Source organism: Leptonychotes weddellii, chromosome 2 (assembly GCF_054177405.1).
Source record: "Leptonychotes weddellii isolate Sample4059 chromosome 2, ASM5417740v2, whole genome shotgun sequence".
Classification (NCBI taxonomy): domain Eukaryota; kingdom Metazoa; phylum Chordata; class Mammalia; order Carnivora; family Phocidae; genus Leptonychotes; species Leptonychotes weddellii.
The window spans coordinates 55184577-55197252 of NC_138370.1; positions in this window are offsets into that span (position 1 = coordinate 55184577).

Here is a 12676-nt window from a genome sequence, read left to right on the forward strand (position 1 = left end):
TGAACTATTCTGAAACTTGAGGGGATTTGAAGTATATATCTATGGTTAGGTTTATCTACCTATCCATCCCAGGTATATAATAAATTTCATTGAGCTAGTTTGCAGTTGTATTGGTCACAGTGAAGTATAAATTTGTCAGTCTCTAATGAATTGCACCATATAATGGGTGACTGCATTGTGGTGTGTCTAGCATACAGACTTTGAAATCATACAAACCTAAGTTTGAAACTGGGATCTATTAATTAAAAGCTGAATGTTGGAACTAGTATACTCTGTCTTGAGTGTTAATATCATCATCTATAAAAAGGAGGCAGTCATACCTCATTTGCAAATTTATTTTAAGAATGTTAAATAATGTTTGTAAATATGTAGTATTAGGTTCAAAAATGGTCACTAGCGTTATTTTAAAGCTCTGTAAGATAATTCAGTGTGTGTGTGTGTGTGTGTTTGTGTGTGTGTATGTAAAATTAATGTTCTGATCTAAGTTTGTGCTGTGAAATGAAAATTTTGGAAACAGTAAATAATCTTTATTCTCTACAATAATCTACATTACTGTGATTGGCTTGAAATATATTACAGATAATGTCCCTGATGATTTTTATATTAGGTGGCAAAAGAGCAAAATATATACAATTTATATTATACGCAAGAGGGAAAGTCATTTTTTAAAGCTAGTCTTTAAATAATTGGTTATGTTTTTTTTGTTTATTTTTCTTCTTTTTTCTGAGAGGACATACTAAATGATGTGTCAGATTTAAAAAGAACCTTTATACTTTCTTTTTAAAATATATACTTTTTTTGCAGTCTGTTTATGTTATGATTTTAGTGAAATGCCAAACATCTTTTTGCAAGAAGTCTGTGGTATTTATAGACTTAAATTTCTTTTTAGCTCTCAAGAAGTACTGTAAATGGCATAAAGGCTTGATCACCATTTTAAAAATAAATAAACTGGAAAGCATCACAATTGTCCAAATTAATTGTTTTAAATAAATCACTTGCTAATTCTTATATTTAAATTATTTGATATTTTGAAGATGGAAATTGCAGGTTTCTTTTTCATCCCTAGTTATTCTAATAAGTAAGTTGTTCAATCTTTTTTCTTCTAGAGTCAAGCTGGCAAAGTTCATTAAGTGTAGGAGTTTTCAGATATGCCATGTGGGTGTATTAAGATTTTATACAATTTAAAACTTTTTCATGGTTTTTAGAAAGGTTGATTTATCTTTGCCTGCTAAATTATGTATTATTTTATAATATGAATTTCATTTGGTTTAAATTAGGTAAAGTACCCTTAACTGCTCTTGAATTAAGCCTATAAAGAAACATAAACCCAAGAATCATACATTTCTAAGAATGCAAAAGAAGTTGAAGTATATTTAACCTAGTTAGTATCTCTTGATAAGAGAAACTATCAATTCATCATAAGAGCATACTTTTTGTCTTTGGTATTCTAAAATTCTTAATATAAATGAAACCTAAGTTAAAGAATTGTAAATGCCCACCTATTCCAAAAGAAATTAACCCAAATGAATTGGAAATGTTGAGGGGTTATTTTACCAAATGATCTCAAGGTGTCCTACAAACTTGTTATGGACAGTACTAGTTCTGTCTTTTTAAAGGAATTTATTAAACTTTGATAACTGATTCTACTCTTCAAATGCATGGAAATGAGAAAAAAAAATTATGTCATCATGTGTGTAAACCTCCCAAGTACTGCAATGGAAACCTAGAGCAGTGACTTTGTACCACTCAGTTTGAACTGGGCACAAATGTGTTTTCATTCTTAAGTCCATTTTTCTAAACACTGTTTTCCTAAGCAAGAAAGCACAAATCTGTTTTTGTGAGGGGCTTCAAAATGGAATAAAATTAGGGAAAATAAATCTCTGCTTTTGATTCAACCTTGAGGGATATGGAGAATGGAGAAGTTTGGCCTCCAATGAAAGAAAAAAAAGAAAGGGTGGGTCTACTCTGGGGAGCACTGTGAGTTGGCTTAGAAGTTGGTTCTGATGATATGCTTTGGACATCTTTTGTCAACACAGTTAGTACCTGGAGTACTAACCAGATAACTGACTTCTATTTGGGAAAATTGATGAGGACCTTTAATGTTAACTTTCACCATGAGAAATAGAAAACTGAAAATAAAAGTGGATTTAAAAAGTTTCTTATGTAAAGAAATCCAAAGCATGAAACAGAGGTTGATATATATTGATACATATATATATTGATACATATTGTGTTTTTGACACAGTTGCTCTGTTGTATTCCTCCATCATCTTTGCCTTATCCTCTCATGTCATGCAGCCATGACATCTTTGGATTAATACCAACTTAATTTTAATAGTGTACAAAAACTGCTTCATCCCTTCTAACTCCCTATATGCTGTTATTATCACAAATTATGTCTATGCATTTTCCCCTGTAAACATAGATTTATATTACTGCTTTATACACTTTTCTTTTAAATTAGATAGAAAAAAACCTGCAAATGGAAAATATACTTATGCTGTCTTTTATACTTACTCCTGCAGTTGCCTTTATTGGTGCTTTGTGATGTGGGAAACAAGGGCAGAAGAAAAATTATTAAATTTCTTATCTATAGCCCATTGACAAGTCCTTGAAACAGGCAGAGTGACATTCCTCTAGGGACCCAACTGCCCCAACGTTAATACTTTGCTAAGGTCAAAAGGCAATCTTAGCCCAACCCCCAGGATCCTGTAAGTCTGCTTTAACATATAAAAATTCTTTTGGACACTTCCTTTATCTCTACCCCCCAAGATACATGTTAGCAATCATCCACCAAGCATATGACCCACCGATATACCTCTGTAGGGTCTCATGACTCAGGTTTTATGAGATGGTAATAAATGATGTTTTTCCAACAATAGTTAGCTCCCTCAATGTCCTGGAAAACCTTGCTTCCAAATTCCTCAGAGACTTACACTATGCTTAACCTCCCTCCCATCTTGGAAGTATATAATTGGCCACTCCTCATGACCCTGGTGTAGCTCATTATGCCCATGGGTCCTATCCCTGTGCTTTAATAAAACCACCTTTTTGCACCAAAGACATCTCAAGAATTCTTTCTTGGCTGTTGGCTTTGAACCCTAGCATCTTTCCTACATCACTTTGTATTTCTTCACATGACTCTGAGTTGCTATTTAGTGTCTTCTTTCAGCTTGAAGAAATCACTTTCCTATTTTTGTAGGTAAGTCTACTACTGACTTTTTCCAGAATGGCAGCTTTATTCAGTCATAAAGCAAAATTAGTCACAATTTTTTTTTTTTTTTAGATTTTTATTTATTTGACAGAGAGAGAGACAGCGAGAGAGGGAACACAAGCAGGGGGAGAGGCAGAGGGAGAAATAGGCTTCCCGTGGAGCAGGTAACCCGATGCGGGGCTTGATCCCAGGACGCTGGGATCATGACCTGAGCCGAAGGCAGAAAATTAGTCACAATTTTAAAGCAGGTTCAGGATTCCAAACTCAATGTCATTTCACCATGTGAAACTTGGTTTCTTACACAGCATACAGAGCAGGACATAAGACAAACCACATGACAAACAAGATAACAGAATGTAGGAAGTTAATGAACCAAATGCGAAGTCAGTCTGTGGGTGTGTAGTTGAGATAAGGCTCCCGTCTGGTCTGGGTCAGCTCTCTGCACTTATTGCTTCTTATGTTTAAGCAGTGAAGGATCTTGGTTCTGTTCTGAGATCAATTGGGCAGAGCCTCTGGTGGCAGTTGACTTTTTTAAGTGCTTAGACATAGACAGGTCATGTCTGAAGAATTTGACGGTTTGCTGCCAAAATCTTCCCTTTTTTAAAGTGATTTAATTGGTCTTGGGCCCCTGCAGACCTCCTCTGGTCTGGCTTGTTATTCATTCTGGGTGTTAGCTGATGCTGATCCTGGCACTATCTCATAGCTGCAGTACCTTTGACTACTTGCATCATGGCTTGACACAGGCCCCTGCTTGACATGAGAGATTCCACTCTCCTCTCTACAGCACACACATATATAATACATATATATATCAACTTTTTTTTTTTTAAATTTTAAGACTTGGACTATGTCATCCCAGTGCCTTAGGCCCTCATAGTCTTGATGATAAATTGTTAATCTTATTGAAGATCCCTGTTCAAGATGAGTCACTTTTCCCTTGTTGCTTTCAAGATTCTCTTTATATGTGGCCTTCAGTAGTTTGACTATGATGTGTCTAGGTTGGATCTTTGTGATTAGCTGTTTGTAGTTCCTTGAGCTTCCTGAATGTGTAGATTAAAGGTTTTCATCAATTTAGAGATTTTTTTTTTTACTATTATTTCTTCGAATATTCTTTCTGTCCCTTTCTATTTATTCTCTTCTTCTGAGATTCTCATTAGGCATAAGTTGGTATGTTTTATGGTATCCCACAGGTCTCTGAAGTTTCATACATTTCTCTTCTTTCTCTGTTACTTTCTTTTCCTTATACTGGATAATCGCAACTGAACTATCTTTCAGTTCACTGATTATTTCTTCTTCCTGCTCTAATCTGTCATAAAGCCCCTGTAACATATTTTTTTTTTAATTCCAGCTATTGTACTTTAATACCAAAATTTATATTTCGTTTCTTTTTATTATTTTTTCTATTTATATTCTTTATATGATGAGATATTTTTCTCATATTTACTTCTTTAATATATTTTCTTCTAAGCGTTAGAACATATTTAAAATAGTTGATTGAAAGTCTTTGTCTACTAAGTCTAGTGTCTGTTTTCTCAGGAAAAGTTTCTATTGATATTTTTTCTCTGTGTATGGGCCATACTTTCTTGTTTCTTTGGAAGCCTCATGATTGCTGTCATTGTTGAAAACTGTACATTTTAAATGCTAGAATGAGGTAACTCTGGAAATCAGATTCTACTGTCTCTCAAGGTTTTTTGCTGTTGCTTATTACAGTTGTTGTAGTTTGTTTGTGAGTTTTCTGAATTAATTCTATATAGTCCATATTCTTTGTCATGTGTGACCACTGAATTCTATAGTCACTTGGCTAAGTAGTCAGCAAATGATAGAATAGAGATTTCCTTAAATGCCTCGAATCAATATATCTCCCATCCTTTTCCAAAGGACTCTCTATATTGGGGCTTTTCTGTGACATTCATCTAGGTAGCTTAAAATTTTGCTTTAACTTCACTTGCTGCTTACACAGAGCTTCTAGATCAACTAGAAGTGAAATCTTAGGGCCTTCTTTGATCTTTCCTGGACGTGTATATACCTCTGCATTTGCATGGTTTTGTAGATTCCCAGGAATATGTTGGGAATTTTTCAAAGTTCTTGTGAACATCTTAGTCCTCGCTTTGCTATTAAGCTTTTTGCAGACTACTGTTTCTCCCAGCTATTACCCATTGCCTCAAGCAGTCATGCCATTAAAACAGTTGCCAGTAAATATTTTCTTCAAATGCCAGTTTAGTAGTAGCTTTTAGCACTGGGAAAGCTCTGATCAGATTTCATAAAAACAAGCCTTTTGAACAACTCTGCCAATAAGCCATGAGACATACAAAATGTCTTTGTGAATTAGGTTGATTCTCTCTTCAGTACAGGGAATCTCTGATGTTATTTTCAATACTACCACTGAGTTAAGAAGCGGGATATATTTACAGTAAGTTAAAATGCCATGAAGGTCACTCTCTTACTGATATTCTGGAATTGTTTTTGCATAAATGCTTTCCAGGTTGCTGTGAACTTTCAGTTAGTTTCCTGAGTTCTGAAAAAATTGTTCTGACAGTTGTTGCAAGTTTTTTTTTTTTCCCCACTGCCTTTATGGAGAGGCCAATTTTCAGAGGTTCTTAACAACATTATTTTTGCTGATGTCACCCAGTCATGACATCTTCATGCAGCCATCATGAAGAGAGAAGGGGCAAAGAAGGGCAGTGGCTAGTTCTAAGGATATTTCCAGCTTGTTGGATATAATTCTTTTCCTTCTATATTTTTGGCCAAAGTAGCTGCAAGGCAGTCTGGGAAACATTTATTCACAGTGGCCATATACCCTGCTAAAGATTAGGGTCCCATTGTTGAGCAACCAGAAGAAAATGGTTATTATGGCAGAAAAAAGGCAGCTACAATATTTTCTTGCATACCACATATTTCCTATTCCCCAAGGGAAACTCCTAATTCTATTCTTATATCAACCTCCTAATTCTTTTTTTTTTTTTTTCTTGTAAGGGGAATCTAAGTTGGGAGTGACCTATGGTGCCATCCAACCTCATAATTCTGTTCAGTTACTTTATCCAGCCCATTGTTGAAGATTTCTATGTGCTAAACTGTCCTATCCATCCAGCTCAGATATGGTTTCTTATAGTAGAAATGTAAAAACATAATAAATAAATTGAAAAATGAAGATAAAAGAAGAAATTTATCAATGACTTATTTGTAACTATAATCAGATACCACTTGGCAGGAATTGCACAGATTGCCTGACTTCTCATGGGAGTAAGTTATTTGTTTAGGCTTGCTGAAAGACCCTGGGTCCGCATCTGTCTTTTCTGTCATGGAATTTTTCTAAAAACAGTAAAAAGAAGGCAGAAATAGCAAAGAGTCAAAAAACGCCGTAGTATAGTTTTTTTTCCCCCCTACTATTTTCCCTATCACTATACCACTGATTATCATGTTCTCCTACCTTATATACTGCAAATGATATCTGGATTAATATCTTTACCTCTGCAAAACAGGGCACCAGGTTTTTATCCTTCAATACCTGAGTTCTTGAAATCTGTCTCTATTGTGATCTGGACATGAGGAATCCATAGACAACTTTTGGCTTCAAAACAAAATGCTTCTGCTGCTGCCTACACCAGTATGATTCATGACCTACATTTATCTCTCTTGATACAACACTAATAATCAGATACTGGGCTTCCTGCTTCAGCTGCCATGGGAAAAAACATGTCCATTTCTATATTTGTCACCTGAAATGGGAGTTTCCACTTCAAGGGGTTTACTCTTGCCTTTCAGAATCTCATGTGGGTGTGTTTGCTGGTTGAAAATTTTGTCAGTGTATCAAACTATATCTGTTAGGTTATTTGGATAATGTAATATTTGATTCTCCAGACTTTTGCATGCAGTAAACTTTGTTGTCAGGGGTTAAAATGGTGTTGAGTGATTTGATTTTTAATATCTGCCAAAAATCCAAGGCAGTTAAGTCATGGTACAAAAAGTATTAATATTGTATCTGTTGACAGCTACAGCTATAGTGTGTGTTGTGGGACAGGGGAAGGCCGAGAAGTTAAAATGACAAGAAGAACATCTTGCTTTGAAATAGAATTAGAAGAATGAGAAGAGGATGAAGAATTAGTCTAATTATCTAACTTGTCCAAATTACCCACTGCAAAAAAAGTCATTCACTTTGCTTTAATTTATTCTTTGTGTCCCCATTCTTCTTTCTTTTTCTATTACCTTTCTCTATTTTTTTCTTCTCTTTTCTTTATTCTTTTAGGTTATATTTCTTCTTAAATAACAATACATGTACTAGACCCTCTATGTTCTATATCACAGAAATTTTAAAAGGTCTGTGATAAAGTTTCAAATGGACTCATTTAAGAAATCATATGCAAAACAGGATAAATCATTTTTAGATAGTTACTGAGGAATATTAAACGAGTGGTGGGCTTAAGTCTTACAACCCTTGATCTGCTTGTTTTTAATGTTTTACATTACACTGAACTGTTTATGACTCCCCTGGATAATAGTTACCCATTGTCACCTTATAGTGAAAGCTTATGACATCCACTCTCTTCCTTTTCTCTCTTTCCTTTTATTGTTCTTTATTTTAGAGAAATTCCAAAAATAGAAAAGGGAAAACAATTTTGTTTTTAATTTTCTGAAACATACCTGAGAAAATCATTGAACTGCTGAGGCTCTTCAATTAAGGAAATCATCATAATCTTTAGTAAATGCTCTCTGATGCCAAGTCAGTGTGGTTTATTCTGAACAGTCAAACATATGTCAAGCATTTTTTAGCTTCTAGAACACTTTAAAAAATTAAAGTTCATGAAATGAAGTCTAATTACATACTTTAATAAGCATTTTAAAAAAGAGACTGCCTAGAATTCATTATTCATTTTAATTTAAAACATATTTTTGACCCTTTGTCCTAAAGGTATTGTCTTCTTAGGCAAATGCCTTAGAGACATGTCACTTTACAAACATAAAGTTAGCTCTAAAAAATCTGTTATTTTGTAAATTTATTTTCCTTTCAAATTCTTTTATTACTTTTTGTTCTCTGACACAAAAGACTGAACAATGACATGAAATAATATATTGCTCCTGGAGAATTACTCATTATCTGTTATACATTCATCAAGTATTATTAAGTATTTAAAAATGCAAAAAGCATAGCTAGTTAGTGACAAAAGCTTTCATGTAATTAGTAGAATGAATATAATGAGTTGAAAAAATCTGTCTCCATGAAGAGAACATCTTTGGGAAAATGTAAGAGACTGAAAGAAGTATAACTACTTTGTTCTCCCAACTATACTGTTTTGAATGGAGTATTGGTTAAAATAAGTCCCAATTGGGTTATATTGGAATACTGATATATCAAAGTGTCATCTTCTAGACAGTGCCTGTCTTATTAGTACAGAAAGTGTGGGTTGGGAAAACACTGATATTTGAAGTGAATATTCTTTAGCTATAAGCTTAAAATTTTTAAAAAGATTTATTTATTTGAGAGAGAGAGAGAAAGAACACGTGCACAGTGGGGGAAGGGCAGGGGGAGAGGGAGAGAGAGTCCCAAGCAGATCCTGTGCTAAGCGTGGAGGCCAATGTGTGGCTTAATCTCATGATCCTGAGATCATGACCTGAGCTAAAACCAAGAGTTGGTTGCTTAACTGACTGAGCCATGCTTGGCACCCCCAAGCTTAAATTATAAGAATTAACATCATTAAGTTTGTGTTCTAGGCCAGAATGAGAAAATAAGGCAATAAAAGTACCTGATGATAGAGAAAAGAATGAAGGGGAGAAAAGATGCTTTTTAGAAAAGATGTTCTTAAAAGATGGAATTGAATATTTCATTTTCTTTTGTTTTTTTCAGGATACTCTTTGAGATATCCCATGTTAGTTCTTCTTTTGGTGCTGTGACATTTCACAATAACGTGCCTTGGTTAGGATTACTTATGGGTATATTTTCCTTTGGTGCTCAAAATTGCATGAAAAGATTCTATTTTCTTCTGATTTCTTCTTTATAAATCAATATTCTCAAAGGAAGAAACAAACAATTTATACTATTTTACATAGCTTGGAACAATGATTCATTTATTCTGTATAAACACATTCTAGGGGAAAGCCCAGGTTTGGATAGAGATAAAATGTTAGGTTAAAATCCTGCTTGCTTTCTTTCTTTCTCTCTCTCTCTTTTTTTAAATCCTGCTTTATTTCTTATTAGCTATGTAACATTTGCCAAATTGCCTATCATTTGAGACTGTGATTGTTCAGTTTAGATGGAGATCATGATATCTGTATTTTAAGGTTGTTTTGATAGATGAAGGTGACAGCATAGGGGAAAGTGCCTAGCAAAACAAATGGAGCATAATATGTTCACAAAGAAGATAGTTTTTCCTTTCACTTCATTTGTGTGGCTCTTGATTTTGCATTTCTCTTAATACTGTAGACCTGTATTTCAGAGTTGAGTAATGATCTCTTTTTAAGAAATGGAAGGAGCTTGAGAGGTACGAACATAATAAGTAGTCTTATTTAATGAAAAATGTCCCTTAATTATGAATTGTTACTGTAAAATAAAAATTTGTATTATAGATGACTCAGCAATAGTAAGCCTTCATTTGGAGATGCTTGCCATCATTCATAGCTGTAAATGAGCTGAATGTATATCTGTGTGTATTGTTATCTCAAATGCCAGTAGTAACTACCACTTCCAGAATTATGAGCATTTTATATATGAGCATCCAGAACTATAATACATTTTTAGTACGAGGAGGACTGCTTGTGTTGTGTCTCCTTCCGTAATACCACTCTATAGATAGGTAGTCCCTCTGTCTGACAGCTATCCTCTTCATATCCTTTTGATATAGCTGTTGATTATTAGGACTTAGAAAACTACTTATTTGTTTAAGCTGTACCTGTGTGTACTTTACTATGTGGTGCTCAGCAATTTTACAGAAACCCATATTTTGTAATTGACAAAATATTATTTGCATTTTTATTGATGTTACAACACAAAATAGAATTTAGACCCTTCTCTGGCTCCTTTATTCTCCCTACCCCATAGATCTTTAGATCCTAGTTCTACCAATGGGAAGATTAGTTTGAGAAACAGTATTTTTGACCAATAATTTTCAGTATGTGTATACACACACACACACACACACACACACTCACTCTTGGGTTTTGCTGTGCTTTACTTGAGATAAGGTTGAACACATGACTTACTAGTGTGGCCCATTCTTAGGGTGACTTGTATTGCCTGGCTTGTATAGAAGAGCTAGTCAAATCAATTTGTATGAACAACTTCTAATTTGAACCAAGGGGTGATGTCATTTATGCTTGCAGGGGGACTCTAAGACTTTAAGATCTTGTCTAGGCATAAGTGTGACTTCCTTGATGTGAAACAATGACCATAATGGGTGAAAAAGGTAGAATCACTCTGTATTTTCTCTCCCTGCTCTAGAGTAGTATGACTTCTAGATGCAGCAAGTTAATTCATGTAGACTAGCTATAATACTGCAATACAATTGTGACACTAACTCCCTAGAGTTACCATAGACTTTACAAATTAAGTACACAGATTGTCCTTACCTTAGACACCAACTGCAAGTTACAGGGTTCCCAGGTCACCCACACTTTTAACCAACTGGCTCCAAATTTTGTGTTTCCACCACCTTCTCTGTTGGGGTTAATGTAGAGCATGAAATCAGCCATAATACCTGGCTTGCTAAAATGAAACACAGAGGCCGCTGAGGGCAGGGAAGGTTTCGGAGAAGGGTGTAGGCCTTTGGAATGCTGAGGCCTGTGTGACCACGCTGCCATTGGAATGCCGCGGGGAGTTGCCTTCCCTCGAGCTTTCTTAGCCCAAACAGCCACCCTGTTACTTAAGAGATGTATGCATTGTCCCTTAGGCTATGATTAGCAGAACTCGTAGAACATGCAGATTAACATATAGAATCTTTTTGGCAAACAGGTCCTCCTAGTTCCAGTAAGACCCCTTGTCACACATCACGTGCTTGAGAAACAGTGATAAGGATTTGTGATTATCCTGAAGGACCAATAAAAGCGGGAGCAAAGAAGAGCAAAGGTCTTCATTCTCTGAGCGTTGACCCCCTTGCCTTCTCCTCGCTTTCACAGCAAAGTCTGGAGTAATCTTTCATCCATCGGTACAGGGATTGCTGGCCATTCCTGGCACTTCTCAGATTTTATAATTAACTGGTTTTACTCACAGAACTCAAGGAAGCACTACACTTATGATTATACTTTTAATACGAAAGATTCAAGTGAGGACCAGCCAAAAGAAATGACTCCTAGGAGAAGATCAGGGAAGATCCTGAATATAGAGCTTCTGTGTTTTCTCTCTATGGCATCAGGACACATCCTCCTCCTGGCACATTGATGTATATTCACCAACTAGGAAGCTCACCTGAGCCTCAGCATCGAGAGTTTTTATTGGAATTATATTACATATGCATAATTGATTGAATCATTAGCTGTGTGATCAAATTTAGTGTCCAGCTTTTCCTCTCCTCCTTGGAGGTCGGGCTGATGTCCTCTACCTCAAAGTCTCAACATTCTAATCTCATGGTTGGTCTTTTGGGCATGGCCAGCACCCATCCTGAAACTGTCTAAGGGGCCTAACATGAGTCATCTCATTAGCTTAAACTAAGAGTGGGTCCACCATAAATAACAAATATACTCCTATTACTGAGAAAATTCCAGTGGTTTAGAAGCTCTGTCCAAGGAACCTGAGACAGAGACTAGACAAATTCTTTATTGTGTAATACTAGCACTTACTTGCAATATGGTATGGCTATGGCTAATAGAATTAAATGCAGTATGAAAAATATCAGAATAAGAGGCAAATGACATTCAGATAATAATGGGACACAGAATATGCATGGACTTTGAAGTCAGACCTGAATTTGAATTCTTGTTCTAATATGTACTATGTGGCCATGATATTGTCATATTCTGTATGACTCTTACTCATCTATAAAATAGAAAATACTAATATCCATTTATAAAAATTGTTCTAGAAAATATAGTACACCCATGTTAAGGTACCTATTTAAATACTATGATGATTAATTTTATATGTGACTTGGCTGGTCCATAAGGTATCCAGATACTTCAGTAAACGTTATTCTGAATGTTTTTGTGAAGGTGTTTTGGACAAAATTAACATTGAAATTTCTGAATTTTGAGAAAAGCAGACTGCCTTTCTCAGTGTGGGCGGGCCTCATCTAATCAGTTCAAAGCCTGAATAGAACAAAAAGACTGGTTTCTCCTAAGCAAGAGTGAATTCTCTGGTAGACTGCCTTCAGACTTCATTTTCAACATTGACTCTTCCTGGTCCTACGGCAGCCTTCAGCCTCAAACTGGAACATTGGCTCTCCTGGGTCTTTAGCCTGCCTGCTCAGATTTTGGACTTGTCAGCCTCCAAATCATGTGAGCCCCAATTTGTTCTCTCTCTCTCTCACACACACACACACA